The sequence below is a fragment of the Anticarsia gemmatalis genome, chromosome 5 (assembly GCF_050436995.1).
Source record: "Anticarsia gemmatalis isolate Benzon Research Colony breed Stoneville strain chromosome 5, ilAntGemm2 primary, whole genome shotgun sequence".
Lineage (NCBI taxonomy): Eukaryota > Metazoa > Arthropoda > Insecta > Lepidoptera > Erebidae > Anticarsia > Anticarsia gemmatalis.
The window spans coordinates 8,284,851-8,309,941 of record NC_134749.1 but is presented as its reverse complement, the minus strand read 5'-3'; the positions used below and the strand labels follow the sequence as shown (position 1 = coordinate 8,309,941).

Genomic DNA, 25,091 nt, shown 5'->3' with positions numbered 1-25,091 from the left:
TATCGGTTGAGCTTATGCAGTATCTAGGCTGTTAATTAAGCAGTCTGCATGCAATTTGCATCTAGGCGGATTGGAGTCGCGAACTTCTGATTATTTGAATAAGATTTCGCAGAGCAATATTAAGGAAATTATTCGTGCCACGGAGCAGCGAGCAGACTCCGAGCCGAATAAAGTACAGTGCCTACTGGCGTACGATTTAACAAAGACGTTAAGTGCATCGTTCTCTCGACTACTCTCTACTCTACCTATATTGAATAAGACCATTAAACATATTTCGTTAATACGCTTTCGACATCGCAATGCTTTTCTTGAAACGACTATTGTTCTAGCTTAACATACCCTTCTCATATTTTACATTTAAATAGGTATGTAGTTCCCGCGTTTGTTTATTTTAGTAGTAACGTTTCCCAAGAAAAATGTATTCCATAAATAAAATGTAATATAAATATTGAGGTCGCAATCCAAAAACCGCCCAAAACATAATACATATTATCCCGGTCACAATCAAATGCTTATCTTTGTTTTACGAGTGGGCGCCGCTCCTATGTTTCATGTGAGCTCTCGTCTCGTCATTTCGCTTAGGTTGACATTTTGAGTGCCCCTGACCACCCTCTTAGATATAGGTCGTCATAAATATAATCTTACTTAGGGTGACATTGTGTGTTCTTTTTTCACTTAATATTTTTCCTGCTAAAGGTCCCCAGCGGCGATTACATAAACAGGATTCAACCGCGACCTTAATGCGCCTAATAAAGTTTTACGAGGGACCCTTGGCAAAAACGTGAACGTTTCAAGGCGACAATGCTTTTATCTTTTCTGTTTTACTGATTGTTTTGTTCTTTACAATTTGGATTAGACTTTGTATATTATATTTGACAAAATGTTGACATTCAAATTTTTATGATTAATGTACTAAAATGTGAAAATTCTGATTTCCATCTACTTACAGTAATGTATTTAGTCTGAGTTAGACAAAGTGTAACTAAGTTGTCACAATTTATTTTATGTGTACGCGACTTTACTTTTGCAATACAAATTATATCTTCAATTATGCAAGTTTCATGAAGAAAATGAAGAAGAATTCTCTTAAACCTTAACATTCTTACTGTTGGTGGACATTTATACGTGTTAAATAATGTAAGGAATTCCAAGTTCAGTGGCACTTTAAACTGTTGAAGTCGTTGTTCGTTTCCAGGTAGTAATTAGCTGGAACACCTCATCGATGTGAGCTCGCTCGAAGTTACTCCCTAAGACTCGTTTAACATTCCTGAACGTCGGGCTTCGTTTGGAAATCACTTCTTAGTCTCAGTACGACTCTGACGTTGATGTATGGCCCACTTCTTTTACCAAAGTTAATATTATTGATTTGCTTATTACTACTTTTTCTTACGCTCAATCCTCCGCGTTAAAGGCTAATGTATAAGTTTATAAAAGTTATGCTGAACGAACGTACGAATATGAATAACAGATAAATAGGAAAACGATTTGTAAAAGTCTAAATTAATAAGACGGTGGTAAAAACTTAATTATTTTACATTACATTATATGGTCATATAAACTAAAAAATCAAAAATACGAAAAACAGAAATGAATGCAAAATTCAAGAGGTTATAAACCAAAAAAAAGAGCACTGTAAATGAGACACTTAGCATTTTACAAACACAAATTTATTAGAATTCATACCTTGTTTATACAATACACAAAGGTAAACAATTTTATTTACTTAAGTGATTTATGTAAACACTTGTTTCTAAATGATTATGGCTTGGAGTCTGGAATTAATGCAATAAATCAATGTCAGGACATGTTTACGAGCTAACAGAGTTAATTCCAGTGTGACATGACGTTTATATTCGTGAATAATTGTTGATTGCTTGTACCGTGATGCCATCTAATGCAATAAACTTAATATAATTGTCATAATCATGTTTATCAGCGGTGTACAGGGAGTGCCACTTATAAGTCTGTACTTACTCTATTTATAGATACATCAAGTTAGAAAACATTTGCTTAGGAATGTGTGGTTTGTTTTTTATGGCTTTAGTCAATACCATGGCACAGATGTCACAAGTCATCAGCTTTTTTACTCACTTTATATTACACTTCGCGTCGTGACAATGGTAGTGTAAACTTTTGTGATACGTAGCTTTACCACGAATGAAAACGTAGGGATTTTCACGTTTATATTTCCTTGTGAATGACGTTTTTCAACTGTCAAGGATTCAGAGTTCTGTAGTCAAACAAGCAACCCTTATAAAATGTTTCAGGCTGTCGGAGAGACCGCTGTCTTGTCGTCTGTCTGCTACAGTATGACATCATTATAATTTCTAAAGCTTATGTTTGCATTGCAAGGCATTTTATGTTAAAATAGTCATAGTAAAAAGATTTATTTTATATTTGCATTTCAAATAAAAATTTACAGAATGTTATAGTATTAATCTGGGTTATGTTTTAACACAATTATTTAGTTTAAATTGAAAATACGAACCGGAAAAGATAACATGTAACACGTTCATTTTAGCAACATTTTCAAATATTCGTCAACATAGTTTGTTTTTAGTGAAATGAAAAATAGTTTTCCTAGATTTGATTTTAAAATTAGTTTTTTCTATGAATAGTGTTAATGCGTTCATTAGTATTATAATGGATGCCATCAAATTAAAATATTATACAAAGAACCCTGTCTTTTGCGTGATCTATCGCGGTCATGTTGAATAACTTGTAACGTAGTCTCATCTTAAGATGGCACGTTGTCTGGCGAGTATCTTAAAAAAACGATCAAGGGATTATGCCGCTATAAGGGGGCAGCAGGGACCCCTGTGTACTGATAACATTGTATTGTTGTCATTTTCCTCCTCAACCTTGCTAATTAAGAGAGCTTTCTACAAGGGGATGCTTCCGAGGAGATGAAAGAAAAATATATTTAGATCCTCCTCTCATCTTAGGTGGAAACCATTGATTAAAAATGTACCCAAAAATAGAAGACTGTATTAAAGTTATCGTCGGTCCAATCAATCAGATAAACCGTTATTGTGTCTTTATTGCGTCAACCAATAACAGATAAACAAAACTTTCGTCTATAATATTAATAGTGATTCCTTTTCGTCCAAGAAAAGATAACCCCATTATTTTGTTTGCCAACAATAAAAATGTTTTCTAGATATTTTCTTAGTATATTTTTGCCAATACAGTGGCAAAAGTAGAAGTCGAAATTATTATAGATACTTCATAAAAATGACAAAATCCTACTTTTCTCGTTTTATGTAACTTATTATTTTATTCTATAAAATTGGGTTAGCGTTTGAAGAATAACGAGGTATTACATACTATTAAAATAAGTTACGTAATTGATTTCAAACAAAATATATTCGACATAGTAGCCATATAAAGTTAATAATGATCTTTTCCAACTAGAAAATATATTAATTCGGACTGATGTTCCAATAAACGTTCACTGAGAGGTATACGATGGTCTGACGATAACAATATCGTCTTAATGATTTAGGTTAATAGCATTATTAAAGTGCAGGCAAATTGGTCATCACAATTAGTCGTAAGTTAAGCGGGTGCTACTGCTCATTCACCCGTAATAATCTTGTCGCCTCTCACCATGCCCACGGGATGTTAATGGCGTATTTTGTCTTGGGATGCCAGGCTTAAGATTTCATTAGCAATTCTACGAATTGTGTAAAAATACAGAGGAGTTGGAAGTCTGAAGTCACTTGATTCTATAACGAGTATGTCTATATGTTATATTTGAATATTTTGCCGCTTTTTGTGTCGCTAAAAAGTACAGTGAAAAAAGATAATCTTAATCTAAATTGTAAAGATAGCATCTGAATGTCTTTATTCATAAACGAAAAAACTATTCAATACGTTAATTGTAACACTCGTATTAAGATAATCTTGAGCCGTGGGGACTTTTACATACATAAAAATAAATGCACAATAAACTATTACTGATCTCTACTTTACTGTTCGCAGATCTTAGAACTATTATTTTGTTTTTCAGACACCCTGATCTTATTTGTTTAGTATCACTGGTTGGTTTCAGAAATAATTAAAGCAAAACTCTCCTTTTTAAAAAGGCGTTAAACGTCTTTTTGTTTACAAATACTAAATGAGATTTCACTGATGTTTGAAGGTACCGTTTAATTAATTTAATAAACGCTGTGCCTAACGCCAACGTTCTACATTCAATTAAGTTTTAAACTTAAATACTTAAATTGAATTAATGAAATCTAATTACATGACGCTAAGGCTGAAACACATTCATCAAATACGACTTTTGTAGTTTATATTAAGAAATTATTTTTGCTTTTGGATATAAAAGTATATAAAGGAGAAGTTTAATTTATTTATTCAGCACATATGTTCACACAAATCATTAAGTAGCCAAATGTATGTAGAGCTAAAAAAAGGGTATCTATTTTCGTTCAATGTAGGCATTAAGATTTCAGGTACATTCTACAGGTACATTTCACGTCTACATTTGATTAAAGGTAGCCTAACGCCATTCATCTAATACGGTTCCAATCTCGTTCTATTATTCAGAAATGGCTGACAGACGTCTCCAATTATATTTTGGATTATATAGGATCAAATCTGGGTCTTTGAAATAGACCTCTGGGTAGAGGTTAAAAAGTTATCGAAGTATATTTAAATGTACCACTATTTAAAAAAAATCATGTTTAGTTGAGCATTAGTACATTCGCGCATACAATAATAACATTATGTACTACTAGAATGAATGTATAGGTTTTTGGTGGCGCTAGCAACTAAAATACCTTACTTGTTGATACTGAACTATTTCCAAGTATTCAGCTACAAACGTACACATAACACTCGTGGGAAGCCCCGGCGGGTTCTTGATACTTAATTAAATAAATTAAAAGATATCGTAACGCTTACGCGTAGTGGATAAGGTTCAAATTTGATCCAATAATAAAGGTGTTTGTTTGTTCATACAACAACGGTAAGGATCGGCGTATAATGTGATTTTCATTGTACAACGTTGTGCTTAGATTAGATCAGATATAAGTTCGTGTTTTGCTCAAACAATAGAAGCGCTAAGCCTACAGTGAACTAATATTAAATCCGTGTCACTAGATTTGCACCAAATCCTGTTAATTTGTGAAAATACATTTAATAGTTGGTTTGCGATTGGCTTGCTAATTACCAATTAACTTGCATCTACCTGTTGCCTGTTCAAAAAGTGCTCACTTTTTAGCATTTAAATTTATTTTTATTTTGTTAGTTTTGAACACTTAACTATGGCAACAAACGCAAATAACAAAGCAAAGTTGTACAAAAAACTTTTACGCAGACATCCAATTAACACCAAACCTATATTTCTTCTATATACAGAGATAGTGGAGAACACTAAAGCTAACAAGTACTTACATACTCGCTATCTTCGAATCCAAGTTTACAAGATCCCATGAGTAACTTTGAAAAACTATCAAAACTTTTTATCTTACGCTGTCTCTACATTAGGTCTTGTGTATGAATTAGATATTAAGACGAAAACAAGTTTTAAAGTAAAGTCTCGTCTTATCTAAGAGTTATTCTGAAACTTTAATTGAAAAATAAATTATATAACGCATACCACTTTAAGAAAACGAGAAAATTATTACAAATACAATATACTTAAAAATAAATCTTGCTACCAATTTTAAAAGACTAAATGCCTCGTATATTTCGGCACTGGTGTTTCAGTTTTCATCTCCCTTGAAATATTCTCGTGTTTGGCAAAGCTCCTGACATTATTATGGTTCATTAACAATGTAGTGTAGTCCATACCTTAAACGTTACAAACAAGAGAGTACGGCGCGAACCTATTTTCGTGGAGTAAAACAGTTAGTGGATAATCCCGTTTTCTAGGCGCTCCGTCTAATTCGTTTGTAGAAGTTTACGTAGCGCCGCCCCGAGGCTTCGTAGGGATCAGGTGCTTCTTAAGGCCCAGCCTTGATCCACCGGAGGCGGCCCCCGTCACGATTACCAGATTCCTTATTGCTTGCCTCTTAAACTATCCGCTAGTTGAATTATTATTACATTTAATAGAATATCATGTTTATGTTCTCTACACGTCCAAGAAAAACAATACAGATCTGAATGTACCAACTGCACAGGATTTTATAAAAAGGTAAGCCATCAAAGATCTCATCCACAATTATTTTAATTGTGTTTTGATCAAAGACGCGCTAATGATCTACATCACGAGGTACTAATAAGAAGTAACATAAAAGATCGTTCATTACGATTGAAGTAATAAAAATATCTACTTGTAATAATTCTGATAGGCATGATCTATAATATACATATCTGCGTGTGTTATTTATATTACGTGTTGTAACAAGTTAATACTATTGTAAACAAAATTAAATATTGGTTTCACATCTACGGGGCGTGGACTAAAATAACTCTGCTACGTTACAATAATAATATTTATCTCATAGAAATATTTTACAAACAGTTCGAGAGCCACTGCGCGGATATCTGAAATAGTTAGGGAGCTCCTACTTTAGTTTCAAAAAACTATTTTATTTCTCTTACACTGCTTCCAGAAAGTTCAGTGGCGCTGTATACGAGCATTTTCTCAATTTCAGTTTGCAACAAAATCAGTTTATTTTCCAACTGACAAATTGCATTGCAGTAACAAAGTACAATTTTCCTTTGAGAATAACCTGACAAAGTTTGGGAGAACACGATAAATAAGTACAATATTTAGATGTGTTCCGAGTACGTCGACGGTCCTGCGGAGGTGTAGTCTGAAATTATTTGTGAAATAAGTATTTAAGTAAATTTCCGGTGGACGTAATCGTTTTCCGCGCAGTAATTTAGTTGTGCTCGGCGGGTCGCGGTGTTTCAATTGCGGAGGCGGCTCGCCGGACGTCATTATTTCCTGCACATGCTGAGCCCCTTGCCGGCCACTCGCAAACACTCACGCTCTTTCCTACCTACAAGGTTTTGTAGCCATCGTCTCACAGCCTAATTTCAGAAAATAAATTGCAAACATACCTGCGATGTAGTACCACAAAATCATAATATAAATGCACAAAGCATAACTTTCAACAAACTTTTGAAATAGATGAAAGGAATAAGTATGCAAGGAAATGACAAAGTGTACAACAAAGAGATGGAAGACAAAAGGTTTTGAATTTAAAAAAAATACAAGTAATGGGCAATCAAGACAAAGGCACTGACAAAAATAAATGTTGAAATAAACATTCAGAAATAACATCGAACAGTTAGTAATTTAGTAGGATTTCATAAACATAATTTCACCCGCGGCGTTACCGGCGGAGATTTCAAGTTTTGACAAATTTTGTGGGTCCTTTGAAGAGAAATTGTATTATAAAACGACGTAGGTATTTTATGTAGCTGTAGTATTTAGAATTTCATTAAACGTTTTCTAATTTCTCATCATAGTCACACTTTACTTTCAAATGTTGCCAGATTACTTAAATGTACGCGAAATGCTCATTTGTCAGCTTTGGCTAGCCACAAAGAGGTGCCACTTTGCAATACAACTCCGACAACATAGCAAAATTAATAAGCTAGGCATTCAAAAATAATTTATTTAAAACATTCTTATGTTACACTGGTCCTTAAAATAAATTTCAAAGATTTTAAAATTAGAGAGTTTTCATTTATGTAATTGTTTATTAATGATCAAGAAATATTCTTTCGTTACTTTTAATTATAACAAAGTAGGTATATTCAAAGAGAGTGAAGCTACTGACGAGTCACAAGCTAAAATGCAGCGGCCCGTTCCAATTACAGAGCGGCAGTCATTATTTCCGGTGCCATGCGATGCCTCCTCCGCCGGCACTCGCCGCTGCTTCGCTGACCTGCCGAAATTCACCAACGATATAACCAATTTAACTTGACCTACCTCGGCTCTCCCAAAAGCCACTTCCCATAAGAAAATAGCGGGCACTCACTGCCCGGCAGAGCTCTACATAGTTTTGTAGTATATTCTTACTATTGAACGTTGTAATACGTTGGAACTGTCGGAAATAGCTTTTATCAATTTCTCGTGCCACCGTTCAATTGAGGATTTTGGTTGATTTATTTATTTTTTAGGTTATCCATCAGAATTCACGGAAAAAGATCACCGAACAAACGTTTGAGATTTTTGAATTGTCTAATGTTTGAGGTAGCTTTATTTCTTGCCGTCGTTTTATTGGACACGAAATAAGTTTACGATTAATTAATAAAACATTGAAAATACGGAGTATTTCTAACTTGTAATGAAATAAAAGCGCCGCGTCTGAGTTGAATGTCGTCATACATGTCTATATATTTATATAGCATTACTCATTAGACTGTTGCGGTGAAAAATTTATAATGACGTGGCTGGGCTTAAAACAAAAGAGTCACAATACGCTCCCACACACGCTATTGTTTCTGCTTTTATTGAATTCGATGCTCATTAAAAACTTTATTTTCGAATATTATGATTTTAACGCTCATCTGGTTTTCCATTTCGAAGTAGGTACCTACAGATGAATGGGTGAAATGGCTATGAGGCAAATGAGGTTGTGCTTAATGGACTCGTTAGGTAACAACCGGATTTTGTATGAAAATGCTATATTACTTATTATACTTTATTCAAAATATAGTTCAGATGTTATTGAGTGTTTATTAATAGCACGAAAAAGTGATTACATCCTCTTTTCCTTCGATATTCGAATACTATTATTTCTCATGAAATGTAAGATAATTAAATTCTGTTTTCCCGTAAAAGTTACAGAAATATCTACATATTGCAACCCATGCCAGAGATATAAGCGAATCGTTTCTCATATAAGTACCTTCATACATTGAGAGTACATAGACGACAACACAAACGTTTGAAATCACTTGTATCCCTTTCCGTCCCTTTTTATGCGACCCTCTTTATTATGAATAATTAATAAAGAATACAAAAATGTTATTTCAGTGAACTCTTAAAATATCGTAAACAGCTTTATTTCTTAAACATTTAATGTAATACATATAAAGAATTTACCATTATTTTTACCTACATTTATCCTGGTTGCAATAATTCGAGAAATTTAACATTTTCTGTGCTTTTCATATACTTGCCATGACTTGCTTAACATTTCTTTGGTATAAAGTAATTTAAAATAATTCCGTCTGAGTAAAAACTCTGTCCAAAGAAAGACTTAGTAACCAAAAAAATTCGTCCATCCAATCATCGGTACAAACTTTTCTGTTATAAATACTACTGAGATTTTCCGAAACATTTGGTATTTCAATCCTAACGCGAAAAAAATAGATGAACATATTTTCTAGTTAATATTTTCAGGGTTGTCAATACATCCGGTAACAAGTTTTCTAGGTAATATGTCGTACCATCGCCTGAACCACGTGACAGGCTGGTCTATGTCGATCAAACTCATACCGGGAAAGCGTTTTGCCTTTACCGCTAACAAAACAAAACCGTTTGAAAAAGCATAGTTCAATTTGTACTATTGTACTGAGCTTTAAATTAAACATTTCGTGTACAAACAAACTGTAAAACATCGTTAAAAAGAAAGAAAATCGAAAATAAAAAAAGAGTTGTTTTGTTTTGAAGATTTGCTCCTGATTTCTATGTGCATAAATCTCGACACAGTTACCTTTTAGGTAGGACAGTTGACGTTCCGACTCGTACATTCGGTAGACGGCAAGCGTGAGGGGTCGTTACGCGACGTTGTGGTGGTACTAGCGGTGCAGATCGACACTCGTTGTCCCTCGCTCCGCCTCTGCCTCATTAGCTACACCGCGGACCCAGCGCCAAGAACATTCTACCTTGTACAACCACTAACCTACCCGTGAAATTGCGACATTAGTACTTTATAAAATAAATAGGCTCCAATCCACCATATGATTCCGACAAATGAGAGCCATTCAACATATTCCGTTCGATTCAGTTGATTCGAATGACATTTTGAATAGAGTACATCCAATTTAACCAATTGTACAAATCTAAACTGTATATTTAGAATCTATAGGAACTAAATAAAGGTTTCTGTATCCAGTGCGGCAATGACATGAATGAACTAAATAATTACTTTTGTTTCATTAAATGATTTTCATCACTCGTGTATAATGTATTATTTTGTAACATATACATACTTCATATAATGATGATTAAGAACTTGTTTCCACAATCCTGATTTCATAGAAAAGCAGTTTCTAATAGACATAAATAAAATTTGATGGAAACGACGTATTTATAGCAATAAACATCACATTGAATCGTTATTTGTCCATCGCACCGTTATCGCCGGAATCCCTGCAGAGAAGCTACCAACATAATACTATAATTGGTATAGTTATTGCAACTGTACCAGGTTCGTTATAGATGTAGTTAAATTGGATAATATGAACGTGCGTATTTTTTCATAGATAAAGACCTACAGTTGAGTAATTCATTGTAAATTATTACCACGAGCGTTATTTACCCTCTCACTTAAAACACTCGCGCAAGTTTTCATAACGAAATAAAGCACGTATTATCCCCGGGTTCAAAGGCGAGAGTGAAAAGGATGCAGTGTGGAGGTTCCGCGGGATTATTAGGCGTTTCTCTCTCACAATATCAACCCTTGATGCGTCGCACTCCTCAAATACTTTGACGTGTTACGCCTACGTAATTAGAGCTCACTTCTTTTCAAATGTTCCACTTTGAAAGTGCGCAAACGGCTCCACGAGTTTCACAGCTTCCCACTGAACGGATTTCAGTGTGAACCGTAGTTTGTATTTTGTACTGCGAACGTGCTGTCGGTCTATTCGATTTTATTTCTTTTCACCGTTTTGATTGTACGAATGTTTTAATTAGTTGCCGTGGTTAAACCAAGAATGTTTGAAGCGTTGTTTGGAAACTGGCTTAATTAAAAGCCTATTTCGATTTTAAATAACACATATTTTTTATCCAACGTGTCTTATTATATATTGCATTGCACGCAACTCAAAATGTATGGTTTAATTTTATGGTTTAAAGATAGATTTATAATATAGAAATATCCTTCCCATTTAACGAATTCAGGAAGCTTCTCAATTCCGGCGGTATATTTTTGTTTATGTTTTGTAAACCGATTACACCAAATTTCTTATCGGATTAGCGTGATTATTAATTGATCGACGTGGAATAGTTGCCATTTGGACCCATATAAATTAAATTTAGTTTGACTCAGTAGCTTTAGAGTTTATTGTTTTAATTGATTTGTGTATTTATATTACATTGAACGATGATTATTCGTTATTTTTTTTTTAAGTCGTTCTTTCATATCCGATGAAACCTTTCTTCCCGTGATTATAGTTTGTGAATAAAAATAAAACTGTACTCTAGTCCTAAGTAAAAAGTGACATTAAAACGCGGGAATTATGCAACAGCAGTGACCAAGTGTTCAGCCAACATCGTAATCTACTTCTCTTCATTTGACATTTACAAGTTTCGCGGCGCAAGCTGAGAGTTTGGTTGAAATGTTTATTTTCACTACAGTTAAGATGTCTGCATATAACGAGAGACCAGCAAAAGTAAACGGCATAAAGTACATTTTACAAAATTTACATATTCCTTTCAGCGTAGTACTAAATTATTTTAAGCGGAGCATGCAACTAACACATGTGATACAAAACAAGTGCGATACACACGTACATTAAGTTTTTAAAGTGATTAAATTTTAATGCGACAACAGCGTTTAGGCTGGCGCACCGGTGGCCCATTTCTGTTGCAAGCTCTTCTATAGTTAACAAAGTCAGAGACGCATAAAGGGGCGTTGAATTTAATGACGGGAGGCTTTCGGGTACGTAGACATGTGCAGCTAAACACAGGGCACGCTTTGTTCTTTGCACTGCGCTCGTTAAATATTTTAGCTTTAAAACGCCACGCGGATGGGAGAGCTCTCTCTCCCGTAACCACGGTTGATAGTTCATGTATTATACAAATACAGCGAAAATAATAGCCAGTCTCTACCTTTTATATTGCAGTTTATTTACACAGAATGTTCAGATTGTTATTATCCCTCGCAGTTTGTATTCTCCCGTTGCCGACACCTTTTATTAGCATGGGATAAGAAGGTCCACTTATCCCATGCTAATCAGTGAAGGTATCCGCAAAAAGAATCTTTTCTGTCAGCTAGTAGATGAAATTTGATCTTAATTGCTGTTTTTCCTTACCTTTTTATTCTTGTGTAAGTTAAGATAACACATGTTTTTTTAAATGATAGTTTTGTGCTTTCGTTACCAAAATTTTATTTTAAACTCTTTGTTTGTTACACGGCCGATTTTTTGTGCTTTGTATTTGTTAGGATATGGTTCCTGCCGTGCAATAGAAATAGATTTTTTAAAATTCTTGATCAAAGAGCGTTTGTGTCAGACTCAGCTATATTTTTGTAGTGATAAAATTGGTGACTTAGACTAACATTTATAAATGCTCGTATAATATAGCTATCGTGCAAGCAAACTGTTGTAAAACGAAACAGGTACAACGTAACGTCACGTGTACACTGTACGTATATCGGAAAGCATTTGATGTGTCCGGTTTGAGGAGGATGCGGGTGCGCGGTGACGTGGCTGTACCCACCGCCACTGTACGCCCGCACTACGGCACAGATTATCTTTTTCATCTCCGTGGCATTTCTTTGCCCTTAATGAAATCCAGCCAAAGGAAAGAAAGAATTTAATTTAAGACGAATCAGAAAATATTCAGCTGCCGCTCGCTAGTTATAAATCATTTGAATGCTAATAAATTCGACTAGCCCCCGAGCCCCAGGTGGGAACAGACTTTCTTCCTGCTCCATCTTTGTTTTCAGGAAAAATTGAATAATATTCTGCTCCTTATTATGAAATTCTTTCATAAAGCCACCGACGGCTTTGGGGATTTTCTTTAATATCGTAATGGAATTTCATTTGTCTTGCGGTTCAAACTCACGACGAAGATGAACATAGTCATATTTCCATTTGTTCAAAGTTATTACCTTTACATCCTCTTATAATTGCCTATCACTCTTGTATAAACATTGTGACAGCCGTTCAAATTCAGCCGGGAATCGATGTGGCTTTTAACGAAAAAGCTAAATCTGTTAACTTAAATAGTAAATGCGCGGATTGCAGAATTTGTGCACACCGCTGTAGCAGCTCGGGAAACGGATTTGTTAACATACGTTAATCTGAATACTTTGCTCGGGTTTACGTGCGCTACACTTATTTATTTTAAAACATTCAGGCATTTTATACCCGAAAATGAAGTTTATTACAAACACGAGCCGTCATTAAGGCATTAATGAACTGTATTATTAAGCATCATTGACCTTTTCAGTCACTCCAAATATTGAGGCACGAGGAAAGCCATCAAGCGTTATTAACATTTCATCGTAACGGAGTTAATAAAAGGGCAAAAACCGGAGCTGCATAAGCGGTGGTAGCAGTTACTAAGAATCAAAAAGGATATCGGGGCACGCTTGCATCCGGGCGAGAGAGCGGTGCAGTGTCCGCGCTCAGTTGTTCACGGGGCCTCGTATCGTTCGCCGGTCTCTCCCGTACGCGTACTACGCGCTACGTCGCTACGTCGCTACGCCGTAGCGCGTCTACGAGCCGTACGAGTGTTTATTGAACTTGCTACTTATCAAATAAGTGTTTTTCGACTGTTGCGTGCGAAATATGAAAGTCACTGTGCAAATAAAATAAAGTACTGAGCAGATATTGTGTTTACAGATATAATATTTTTCTTGGATATTGTTTTTATTTATGGTAAGTTAGAATTTCTATATATTTTTAAGATAAGTAAGAAATTTTAAAGTTTATGTATTAAATAAAATTGATATTTTCGATGTTTAGATATTTTTAGATATTTTACTTTTGTTACGGCCTTCCTATGCCGACGGTTTCCTAACATAAAGTAAGGGAAACGTAATATCGCGACCTGCCCTACGAGTGTAAAATAAACATAGGTTATTTTTACAAGCTACCTTTTATTATGAAGTACAGTTTAGTTAATTAAGGAACATTACTTCGCAAAAATCCAATCTTTGTAACGTTGCAGCGTCGTATATCTTTATAAGATTGCCTAAACAAAGTTTGGAACATTTATATTATTACAAATGGCGTTTCTTAATTATTTTGATTTAATTTATAACTTGGTCTTTTGTTAAGTTTGTTATTGAGAAGGTACTTTAATTTTGGTTTGGACGGCTAATGTTATTAAGGTTTTGCGTTCTAATATTTAAATTGTTAAATTAAGGGCGGAATTTAAATATTTTTTTTAAATAGTGCACAACCTTTGGATGACGTTTTGTTCATATTTGCCTTGGACTCATAACTACTAATTTACTCTTATATTCAATGAAGTGGCAAATATCATATAGGTGTCTAAGTATTGTTTATGTAGGTGTCACACACTGGCAAGCTTCACAAGGCCAGATCTGCCCGAAATCTACACTAGCTATGCAAACACCAATCACTCATACGATCACGACTGACCGCACGCACTATAGACATACCATTAATAGATTAATTGATCGATCTCCCAAATTACAAGCCGATATAATTAAAATAATAAACAAGTATTAAGTAATTACTCTCGTACTTATTATATCATAATTTACATAAAATATTTCTGAGTAAGACATCCGACCTTAACATTATTATAGTAATTAAAATTCTCGCGTCGTCCCATCTTCGCCGCTTATCTGGGATTGAACGAAAAAAATTGGAAAATACCATTTGCTTATCGTTCTGCTCGAGTCGGGAGAAGACACTGAGAAAATAGACCTGTAAAATGCGATTTAGCGGTGAAAAGGACAAAGGAAGAATTTTAAGGGGATATTTTTTATAGGATTAAAAACTAAACGTAAAAAATCAGAGATTTTTTAAATCTCATGTACAAGGGGGCTAGAAAATTGCCATTTACCGAGAAGAATTCCAAAGAGGTAAAGAGAACAAAAGTCTGTTGAGTGGAAACCGGAGAGAAACTTGATCGAGAGACGATAGAGCAGCGATCTTACGCAGGCTTCTGAGAACCGATACCTAGTTGAATGCAAGCCATATAACTTATTCAATCACTGAGAATGATTCACAGAAAGCCAGGTCCTAATAACAAACGTCGATGGTATTGACTGGCCAATAATAAAAAAATAAACCAATCGTAAATTTAACGAAAATATTAACTCTTTGAACTAAGGGATCGAATACGTTTACATAAGTTTACCTTTATGTAACACTATACTAAACTACGTTCTGATTCAAAGCAAACTATTTCATTACTAAAATGTATGGGAACATAATAATATAGGACGAAACCTATTTGAAATTAATTTGATGATATTGAACATGTATTTCATTATCTATTAGTATTGTATATTGACATTACAAATGAAGTAGATAATATTAAATAAACGTCGGTTCATAATATTGATGTTTGTCGTATCAAATAATAATTATTCGTGATCATTTAGCGTGAATGTCGGCAAATGTAGTTCAGGCATTCGAAAATTTTAATCTTTGTTATGGTACATATTATTATACACTATATAACAAAACACCCTATGTAACGTCGTTTTATAACATGTCATAATAATGTCCTCCTAGCCGATATCGAATTTAATTGAAATCGGCGATATCCGGCTATGGCGGTCAATTTAATTGAAATCGGCCAACAGTGCAGAACTGTGTTTTTAGTGTCCAAGAGTCTTCCTCAATCTATTCCTTTGCCTTTCATAGCCCGGTGGAGCGGATGACTGACTCGATCAATGAGAGATCAGGCGCAGGATCGGCAGCTTTATTTGCTCTCCAAGGCACGGAGGTCTATGATCTCAACTGTCTAACTCTGGGCAACCTCTGAGGAATTCTTAAAAAGAAAACTTAGAAGACTTTGTGGCTTGATCGGGGATTCGAACCCGAGACCTCTGCGCGGCTGTCGCAAAAACTACCCACTGCACCACAGAGGCAGTCTGCTGATATGTTCTCATACATTGAAGTGTTACATAGCATGCTATGTTATATAAAGGTTTAGTGGATTCGGCATTCTACTCAATCCCATGTTTTATATACGATGAACTATACGAAACAAAGTGGTGGTCTAGTAGGTTTGAATACTGGTCGTTTGTGTGATTCATTTAGGACAGTTCCGAGGCAGTTCGTGATTTGTGTCCGTGAATTGTTTGTTTGTAAAGTTCGTAGAGCGGAATTCTTCCTTTCGCGCATATATTTTTTTAAAGACTTTTATAGATAGTCATCTTTTGAGCACCCGTTAGGTGAAAAGCTGAATAAATAAATGTAAGTCTTCCATATTTTTAGTTAACTCCAAGACTTTAAAGAGTCAGTTGGTATATTATGTTTATTAATTGTGGGTGTATAGGTCCATACAATATTATCCTATCTAAGAATTCAAAACAAATTGTAATCGGATAATTTTGGTACTACAGTATCTTCTGAGGGACAAAACTTGCTAAGATATCTTAGTTATATAATTGACAATAAACAAAGCCTTACCAACAAAGTAGTGAGAGAGATCAAATTGCTTGATATCTAGAAATATGACTCTTGGGGAGCTGTTAAACCTGTAAAGACGTTAACACAACAGACAAGGAAACTTGAAGTACACTGTTAGTTATAGAGTTACGTCATCATAAATCTACATATTATATGAACGTTAACAAGTCAGTTGCAGCCTTTGAGGATTAGTAGGAAAACGTTTATTCAATGTTTTTATTTCACTTATCTTCTGAAGCAGCAAATACTAAGTTTCAGTCAGTCATAGTACTACTTTGAAATATTTATATTTAGTACCTACTGTCTACACTAATAAGTGTAAAATTAATTTTGTTAGTCTGTTAAGCTCTCGGAGCTGATCTGCTAAATCAAATTAGGTGATATTAGAATAATTATATTTTAGAGGAAACCCTTTTTTCTTTACAAATGAAATAATCTGATTTCCAAGCGGGCGATTTCCTGCCACTATCGAATCTCTTTTTCTGAAAAGCTTAGCAGCACCCCTTACGTATTTTGACAATTTTTTTCTAGTAATTATAAATGTCACATGCTCGTTAATCTATACTACCGACTTTGTAAATTCTCTATTGACAATTTTTTTATCACATGAATGCTGATACAACTACAAATCATCAAGAAGATGATGTTGTTTCATCGGATATTTTATATCACGAGAAAGATTGTTTGTGAAGGAATATATATCAGCGAGCTTCCAACTGCACGACGGTTTCTCGTATCGTCGATGAACAAACATTCAGACACGGAACAAATATCTACGGGCCATACAAATATTTGTCAGATACGACTATCTCGTCCACGACCAACCGGTTAAAATCTCTCGAAACTTTTAAAACCATTGCCAACATTAATTCCGAAATGTAGAAGCACACAATACCAGTTCTGATTTTAAAATTTCCCTAACAAAATACGTGGAATCATAAACAAAACTAACGAATGTTTCTTGTTAGTTATAATAACGTTGAAATATCAAATGGCCTATTGTCAATAGTTGTGCAGAATTCGTAAAATACAAACAGTAAAATAAACATACGTTCAGCATTTAATTGAATGTTCTGTTGTAGTTGAATTCAGTGAAGGTAACAAAGACTAACTTTGATTAGATACAACATTCTCTACTGCGAATGAGGTGCTGACCTCATATGAAATAGAAAGAGACAAACTTCACACAGTTCGCTAGTAGTTACGTTTCAATTTATCCAGTAGAGGATTATTATTTTAAATTTGTAGTTTTATCTTTTAAATACATAGATAAATAAAATCACGCCTTTCTCCCACATGGATAGGCAGAGATCAGAGAGCCGACCAAAACTTAATAATAGTAGAAATGTTTGATAAAAATAATTTTTAATATAATAATTTAAGTAAATCAAAATAAGATTATATCAAGAGTCTCTAAAATACTCCTTTTATATTAAACTGGTCAAAGTTGCCAAAACGAAAAAAATAAAGTGAATATATTTGAATGTTTACTACATATAAATAATAGTACATTTTCACGGGATCTAATGCTAAATGAGTTCAAAGGAAGAGCATTCTTTGTTCAGTTATGTAAAAATGGTAATCCTGTAAACCTGTTCGTGCTTCAAAGAAACTTTAGTTGTAGTGATAGGGATTCTTAGAAGTACGGCTTTCTTGACAATGTATAAAACAGTATGTACATTATTGCGATTATTACTTCACGGACATGCTGGGACTTAAGGATTACGTATTACATGAGTCAGAAGATAGGATTACTATGTAGTGGATTTATAAATAACTAGCTGACCCGCGCAACTTCGCTTGCGTCACCTAAGAGAATGGGTCAAAATTTTCCCCGTTTTTGTAACATTTTTCGTTGCTACTCCGCTTCTTATGACCGTAGCGTGATGTTATATAGCCTATAGCCTTCCTCGATAAATGGGCTATCTAACACTGAAAGAATTTTTCAAATCGGACCAGTAGTTCCTGAGATTAGCGCGTTCAAACAAACAAACAAACAAACAAACAAACAAACTCTTCAGCTTTATTATATTATATTAGTATAGTATAGATACCTACAATATGAATACTATTTGATTGTCAGTCCGTTTAAAGTTTAAAATGAAGCAAATATCTTATATACGTCATATACATTAGGTACAAAAAGCAAATAATAAAGAAAAAATTATAACATATAAAAAAAGTAGAGAATTAATAGACATTTTCATAAAATTATTAACATTGCGAATATAAAGACGAAGCAAACGTGGAAAATTTTAAATATTTTAACGAAAATCAGATGCCATCAAAAACATTCTGTAAAAACCTCAAGTCTCGCCGTAAAAAGTTGTGAGATCTATATAATACCAAGTCGATTAATCTATTTAGTCTCTACTTAAAGGACCTTCTGTCTTAAGTTATTACGTATGTTATTATCATGCCAATTTTATAAAAATACCTTTAAAACAAATAGACCGACCTGGCCATCGCATGATTTGATTATTAGTATGTATCACACTACACAGCACGACAAGAAGTTAATGCTCCTGAAATGTTAATAATGGCGAATTTGTGTTTTCTTGCGATGACCAAGTCGATCTATTTGTTTTAAAGGTATTTTTATAAAATTGGCATGATAATAACATACGTAATAACTTAAGACAGAAGGTCCTTTAAGTAGAGACTAAATAGATTAATCGACTTGGTATTATATAGATCTCACAACTTTTTACGGCGAGACTTGAGGTTTTTACAGAATGTTTTTGATGGCATCTCACTTCTTTTTGTAGAGCGAACATAAGTCCAATTTGTATGGAAAGACTTTTTTTTTCATAATTCAACATATTTTCTTATGGGAATGTTGTTCAGTTTCATGGGCTAAACACCCTTACCCACCCTTTACCCCCTCCCGTTATGCCTCATATAGTAGGTACCTATTTACACCTATTTATTTTATTTTCTACAGAAATAATAATTTAATTCATTAACTGCAAATGTAACCTTGTAATCTTATACATTTATATGGGATTACAAAGTTATTGTTGCAGTTAGTGTATTTAGAAAACTTGACCGAAATTAGAAAATATTGAATTTTTCCCATGATTAAGACACTAAACCCTATTTGTATTCGAAATTTTAAGCTTCTAAGTCTGCTAGAAGTACCTTAGACTTTTGATGATCGGTGAGTCAGTGAGTCAGTGAATCAGTGAGTGACAAAATTCAAAATTTTAACAAGTTGTCATTCTTAAACTACTGGTTCAAATTGACTGAAATTTTAAATATACCGTGTTTATACAATGACTGATTAGTTGCTGAAAATCCAGGCTTCTTGTTTTATCCACTACGAAATTATAGGGGTGTCAAAAATAGCCCGAATTGCTTCGAGAAAAGGATGTTACGGCCGTGCCGCTTTTTTTTTGCTCGACTTGCGGGGGCACTTCCGTGCCCCCAGATTAAGACACTAAACCCTATTTGTATTCGAAATTTTAAGCTTCTAAGTCTGCTAGAAGTACCTTAGACTTTTGATGATCGGTGAGTCAGTGAGTCAGTGAATCAGTGAGTGACAAAATTCAAAATTTTAACAAGTTGTCATTCTTAAACTACTGGTTCAAATTGACTGAAATTTTAAATATACCGTGTTTATACAATGACTGATTAGTTGCTGAAAATCCAGGCTTCTTGTTTTATCCACTACGAAATTATAGGGGTGTCAAAAATAGCCCGAATTGCTTCGAGAAAAGGATGTTACGGCCGTGCCGCTTTTTTTTTGCTCGACTTGCGGGGGCACTTCCGTGCCCCCAGATCGAGACGATCGAACATAACATACAAACAGTTTGGTAGCAAGCAACTACCCTTGCTATAGAATTAGATCAAAGTCACTAGGTTACTGTATTATCATCAGATTTACATATATATGCCAACTTTCAGCTCAACCGAACATCGTCAAATGGATCCAAAATAGATTTTGATTCGAACCGTACATTCTCGTACAGTCAAATGAAATAAACTCGAACACAAATAAAACGTAGAAATATAATCATGTTTCTTTGCAAAGACGCAACAATCTCAAATGTATCGCATTAAATAAATAAAAAATGCATTAAAGCAACTTACTTTGAAAATAAATCACAGTCAAGCCGCACGAAAGCAAATTGAGTAACCAATTGAGTACGAGTGCACGATCAATACAACACACATTAAATCAATTTCAGTATTTCCATACACCGAACGTTCTCCAAGTTTTAAAGTCATGCGTCTTAGTCAAAGAAATTCGTTTACAGGGGTGAGAGCCTATTAAAATCGGTTCACTGGTTCCCGTGATTAGCACATACCGCGTAGACAGAGAATTACCAAAATTTCCCTATATTCTTTACATGTTTACACCTTTTACCAGAATTTGTTTAAGGCATTAATATGTTTACTGAAGCGTTTGTTTATTCAATCGCGCTCTCTTAGAATTTATTTTCGTTTTCTTAGTTTTTTGTTTCCCGCTGAGAATATTGAGGTATTTATATTTACCTTATATTTTTATTGTGTTAAGCTCTAAAAACACATCTAACAATGTAATATAATAATACATCGAGTTTAAGAGCGGTTATATGTTTTGTTTTAAGAAATACCTTGTGGACGTACGAGCCTCGTGAAACAATCACGTATTCGATATAAACTGTATTACGACGTTAGTATTGATAAGTTGCAAGGAATCGACTTTGTTGTCTGCGCGATAGAAAACTAAAGGGATATTGGACTATAGATTTAGAGATCTTACTAACATATTATAATAAACAGTGATATGTGTATTGTTTCGCATTAACTGTGATTTATTCAGCGATTTTTGTTAATAGTTATTACTAGTTACTTGTACTGTGTAGTGTTGTTCGCAATTTGGGATAGAAACTGTTTAGTAATACATAATTTCACGCATTTTATACCAGTAGGGACAAGCGGAAGAGTATAAAAAACCCAGGTTTCACCGTTAACAATGTAAGTCCATTTTATAGGGAGCGAACCATTGACATATTATTATACCGGAATCATTAATATAATACGAAAATTTATACATTTTATAACATGTACTTAACCAACTTGTGACGTGTTTACCCATAAATAAACTCCCCTGGATTCTTTACTAAATCTGTTTGGTGTATGTTCGTCAAAGTTTTACTTAAAACTGGAACATAGTTTACGTTGAGTTACTCTGAAAATTTACCTGTAATAATAAACAATGTCGGAAAGAAAACACAAAAGATTTTGTCTCGGAAAAGTGCACATTTCTTTAGGGAGTTCAAGTTAGACATAGTGAGAGTACAGCCCGAAGTGGCATTAAGAACTTCTAGGCACCTAGGTAATTTGTTCAAGCACTAATTTGCAACTCGGATGTAATACTAATTATGACGTAGTTTAAAATGGCATTCGTTTTTTGCTTCTCATTTGTTCAAAAAGCGTATTACGTACGTTTTCTGTGTAGAATTATTTTAATATAATTAAAAAATGACTTTTTTTTAAAGTATTAGAAGTGATGTTCAGTACTTACTTACTGGAAATATTCGTAACAACTAACAAGTAAATTACTATGTAAATTATAAAATACTGAACTCGTGACCTCATGTTCAGCACTCGCATAGGTATACTACCGCCAAAAGCACAGAAGCAGCAATTGTAAAATCATTTTAACAGTAAATAATATTAAATTAAAATGACGACAAGCCCGACTGTTTTACTCTGCCATTGGTTTTCCAATAATGTAGGTCCATGACATGTCGAGCCATTACAGTCAATTTCCGAACATATTACCATACACATGTTATTATAGAACAACCGCTGTGCGTCAACGGGCGAAGCTCGCCGATCATTAATGCAATTACAATGCTTGACATGTTGATTGTTGAACCAGTTTTAATGATAGCTGCGAGGATAGTGATGTAATCTGTTTATTTGTTGAGAAAGTGATCTAGTAACGGTTCCGTAGCTCGATTATCTACTGCTATCGACTACCGACAACCGGTCTGTCATCGAGATATTTTGTATGAGAATCTGATCAGCGCCTCTGACGGGTGTCGTAGGAACTATTTTGGCAGCACTTTCTAAATGTCAAACTTTCGATACTCGACAGTAGCGACTGTGCAAAATCGCGCTACAGTAGTCTAGGCGGTAGTTTATATGACTGCTGATTACGAGGTCACGGGTACGATCCTCGGGTCGGCTAAAGATTTTATTCTAATCAATAGGTGCACGGAACTTGGAAACGTACTAGGTAACAAGCAAAGCTTGCCCCCTATTACATGAGACTAAAATAGTAAATAGCGAATCGCGGGAGTATTGCATACACCTCTCTCTGTTAAAATCTTTTCGTACAACAGGCGTGATGTTATTCATGTATGTATAAAGCGATCTACGGATTTAACAGCTCTGGACCACTTTCTCAGCGTAAGTAATTTCAGTTAGTTATCCTTCAGTTTAATTACTCTTTACGTTCTTGAGTAAATCAAGAAATAACGTTGGTAATAATGCTAAAGTAATCTTATTTCTCGTCGCACGATTGTTTTTGTTCGGGTCAAGAGACGAAGGAATCTACGCTGCTTATTTTATTTATCTTAGAAGAAAATTACAATTTTACTAAAAACATTATCACAAAGTAGTTGCACGATTTCGGAACTTAAATAGTCGTGTTGAGTGTTTGGCATAGAATAGCTGGAAGTTCAAATTCGAAACGTCTTTTATTTTGTAAACTTCTTACATTTGCAATAGTAATTTACCTAATTGAGAAGTAGTCGTTGTTAGTATATACAATATACATAGATACTTCGTTAAAGATTCCTTTCCTAACATAATTTTCTTACATAGTTTAGAGTCCAGTAGCTAGATTCTCTACCAGTATCGACTACCGACTACTATCGATATAATTTGTATGAAAATCTGATCAGCACCTCTAACGGGCGTCGTAGGAACTATTTTGGCAGTACATTTTAAATGTCAAACTTTCGACAGGACCCACCGCAGAGAAACGCGCTAAAGACACACTCTATCCTTCTACAAATAGGGAGGGGTCCCAGGTCTGAGATAGCCGTTTTGTAATAATTAATTTGACTGTTTGGGGTTCAAATAATAGTGTGTACCATTTTATACCAGACGATTAATAAATAATTGAAACATTTATAACAATATGTGTGTAGGTTTGCCTTCGCATCTTCTTCTTATATTCTAATTATATAGGTGGCCTCAAACTTGAGTAACACAAGCAGTTTAAACTATCACATGCTGGAGACTAAAGTGGTCTTAGCATGCACATTCAAGGAATTTCATTTACTTGCCGGATTTGCTAAGTTTGAATACTGCATTAGACTTTATTATTAAACGCTAACTTGCCTTAGTTCCCGTCTTGAGTTTGTGGACTTATAAACCATTGCTCTTATACAATCAAATTTAATTTACGACGAGAATTAAAGTTACAGTAATCATAAAAGTTAGTCAAACTTTCAAAATCAATTACTTACCACTTTAGATATCTGGTAGGCATCATAGCAATTTAATTAAACTGCATTTACAAAGTTTACTCCGTAGTTTGTCATTTATTACCATTTACAAAAGTCCAATTCTGTTCACAATGTGACTATGAAGCTCGATAGTAAATTGAGCTTTTATAAACTAAATGGTTTCCGTCGAGGCACATCAATTGTATTTGTAAACAATCGAATAGATCAAATAAACTCAGCTTGTAATTGTATTCTGCTGAATATGTAAGCCGTTTTCATAGTTGCTCCCTGAATATCAATAATCCTTAGTCTTATAATGCCTACGGGAAATAATGTACTATCGTTGTCAAATATAATGTTTCTTACCATGAAAGTATTTATGTTGCCTCAGCTATCGAATAAAAAACATTGTGGAGATCCACTTATTTCAATTAAATCGGAAAGATATGTTGATGTTATTCTACGAATTCGACAGAAAGAACACAATGACATAACGTTTATAAGTTTGTTTATTTTCTCTTACGAATAAAACGAGTCAACTGACCGAAATGAGGGCACTGACGTTGCAATCTTTGATACCAATACGTGAAGCTTTACGTAACCGTAGATCGTGCAGAATGAACCAATATCCTGCACGAAGTACACCATGCATCGAAGTTTACTTTTCTCCTAAAAAATGGGTCTCGATTTATCGACCATGGGCGTTCTTCGGTTACAGCGTAACTCGTATTTCACGCGACGGATTCTGTAATAAGATTTCCGGGTGCAATCCTCAATATTGATAAGCTTTGATTTACATGATTGTAACTTAATACTGGGTCAAACTACAATAGTAAAGTGAACAAAAATATCTTCAAAGACAATACAAAGACCGTTTTACCTTATCAACAGCTTAGAGGCTGTAAGGTCGGCTTTATCTATAGCCTTGTTTATAATATAATTCAGATTTCGTACGAGGTTCAGTATTAGGATTTATAGCACCAAGTAACGCTAGTTTTTGTTTTCGACGCGTTTTATCGGACTTTGAAGATGTGTCCAGCTAACAAACAAGAGTACTTTTAGTTTGGGGTAATACTTTTCTTTTAGCTTTTCCCGATTGGAGTAGACGTTATTCGTGGTTACACTAAAAAAAGTATGGTTATATATGTGTTCCGTTAT

General features: G+C 34.4%; 1 protein-coding gene across 2 annotated transcripts in view; it reads left to right on the top strand.

The window, feature by feature from the left end:
* Positions 1-25,091, top strand: part of LOC142973374 (uncharacterized) — a 56,467-nt gene that overhangs the window by 3,023 nt on the left and 28,353 nt on the right. The window contains exon 1 of one of the 2 annotated variants that reach the window (XM_076115029.1): positions 13,482-13,743. The exons of the other annotated variant lie outside the window; for it this stretch is intronic. The gene's annotated coding sequence lies outside the window, so the exon portion shown is untranslated. Of the gene's footprint in view, positions 1-13,481; positions 13,744-25,091 lie in introns of those variants that run through there. 2 annotated transcript variants of the gene reach the window in all.